A 2,263-nucleotide genomic window follows, 5' to 3' on the forward strand; every position below is an offset into this window, starting at 1 on the left:
TTGTGGTGCAGCTGGTGTATTTGTTTTCACTACGAATCAGACAGTATAAAAACTGAGTACGTGATAGGGCATTCGAAAGTTAAGCTCTAATTCCAGTTCCTCGCTTTCAGAGCTTGGAGAAGCTTCTGTTCATTCGTTAAGCCTGTACAACAGCTGGCGGTATTATCAAAGCTACAAAACATTTAAAGACTGTGGCAGGAGAAGGGAGAGGGAGAGAAGTAAAAAAAGTCCCTACTGCTGTGTTGAGACAGAGACGTATTAACAGAATATATTTGCTTCCTTTTAAATCACGTGTTCGCATTACAAAGTGCCTACATTTTCCCGCCGTAGCAGATGGTGGCACTGTAAGGGGGGACAAAAAAGAACGATGCCTGAATGTGAGGATGGGGGTAGTTTGCAGCAGGCTGCGGCCGGTAGTGTTGGCACTTAAACGCAGGCAGCAGATGAGGAAAAAGCCTATAAAAGGCAAGGATGAGGGAGCTTTTAATCGCCGCAGCCAGCCGGTCCCTCAGAGGGCATTCACGGGATACCGAAACACTGTGCGCAGCAGCTCTGCAGAACGTGATGACTGAGGGAGACCGGGGCCGGGTGGTGCGAGCGAGGGAGGTGGCCCCATAAAACTGCTGCCTCGCTCTAATGAATTGCGCCTCGGCCCGTCCCAGGAATAAGAATTATCCCGATGTTAATTGACGGAGGGCGGCGGGCGGGGGGCGGTGAGTGGCGTTGCGTGAGGCGGACCGCCGGGGCGAGGGGCGCGCCGGCAGCCGCTGGGAGCTGAACTCATCGCTGCGAGCCCTTTAATTTTATTTGCCAGTCGGCAAGTCAGCGGGCCGTAGCCGGAGTCGGCGCTCCCCACCATGAATACATAATGCGCTTACAAGACGGTAAATAGCGGTACAGGGTGCAAACAGCAAACACAGAGTGCGAGCGGTCGTCGCCTCGCGTTCCGCACCTCTGAGCGTGAAATCCGCGACCTCCGCCGGTGCCACCTCCGACTGGCGTTCGCGCCTCGCCCCCTGCGTGGGCAGCGTTTTAAAAGCCACGCCTCCAGCGGATTAAACACTTCTCGAGTAGCGGCCCCTCCCGCGAAAACTTTGCTCGCAACTCGTAGGCGCGTGAGGTGCGAAATGAACTCTCTTAAAGCGTTGAGGCACGTCACGGCACGTTGCAGCTGATGCGAACCAGTGAAACATTTGAACATTTCCTACCTTTCCCGGTAGTATCTGTTCCCGAAAGAGCAATTACCGTAGGTGAACATGCAGCTTTGCTAGAAATGAAACGATAATTAAATGGACACCCTAGCTGCAAACAGGCGTTGATGTACTTCATTGGGGACACGTGGAAAATGTGTCCCCCGACCGGGACTCGAACCCGGGATCTCCTGCTTACATAGCAGACGCTCTATCCATCTGAGCCACCGAGGGCACAGAGGACAGTACGTGTGAACATGTTGGGAATGTGAGTCTCACGAGAAGCGTGCAAGGGATAAGTCCCTGCAGGTGTACTATCTTCTGTGCCCTAGGTGGCTGAGATGGATAGAGTGTCTGCCATGTAAGCAGGAGATCCCAGGTTCGAGTCCCGGTCGGGGGCACACATTTTCAACATTTCCCCAATGAAGTGGCCGGCCGGAGTGGCCGTGCGGTTTTAGCAGCTACAGTCACAAACCGAGCGACAGCTACGGTCGCTGGTTCGAATCCTGCCTCGGGCATGGATGTGTGTGATGTCCTTAGGTTAGTTAGGTTTAATTAGTTCTAAGTTCTAGGCGACTGATGACCTCAGAAGTTAAGTCTCATGGTGCTGAGAGCCATTTGTGAACCCCAATAAAGTACATCAGCACTGTTTGCAGCTAGGGTGTCCATTTAATTATCATTTCATTTCTAGCAAAGCTGCATGATCATCTACGGTAACTGTTCTCTCGGGAACAGATACTAACGTCATATATAGTTAAAATATGGCTTCCCGGTCATTGACCTTCTCGTGCTAACGCACACGCTACGCCCGAACTCGTACGGGACTAGAGAGATTAATCTGCCACGATTAATGAGTATGACATCTATTAGGCGCACTACGAATGTAGTGGTGTGGAGATGTTGGGAATGTGGGTCTCACGGGGAGCGTGCAAGGGATAAGTCTCTGCAGTCACACTATCCTCCGTGCCCTCGGTGGCTCAGATGGATAGGGTTAGCTACCCTCTGTAATAGAAAACTGAGTGAACGGATCAACAAAGAACCTGAACGCAGCAGAAGCAAGTTTTTTTTATTTA

The 2,263-nt window shown here is 51.8% G+C and overlaps 1 non-coding gene across 1 annotated transcript; it reads right to left on the minus strand.

The window, feature by feature from the left end:
* Window positions 1-1,350: 1,350 nt before the first annotated feature.
* Trnat-ugu (transfer RNA threonine (anticodon UGU)) lies at window positions 1,351-1,424 on the minus strand. The gene has a single exon. It is a non-coding gene; the product is annotated as a tRNA-Thr (tRNA).
* Between the last annotated feature and the right edge of the window lie 839 nt (window positions 1,425-2,263).

This window comes from Schistocerca gregaria, chromosome 4 (genome assembly GCF_023897955.1).
Source record: "Schistocerca gregaria isolate iqSchGreg1 chromosome 4, iqSchGreg1.2, whole genome shotgun sequence".
Lineage (NCBI taxonomy): Eukaryota > Metazoa > Arthropoda > Insecta > Orthoptera > Acrididae > Schistocerca > Schistocerca gregaria.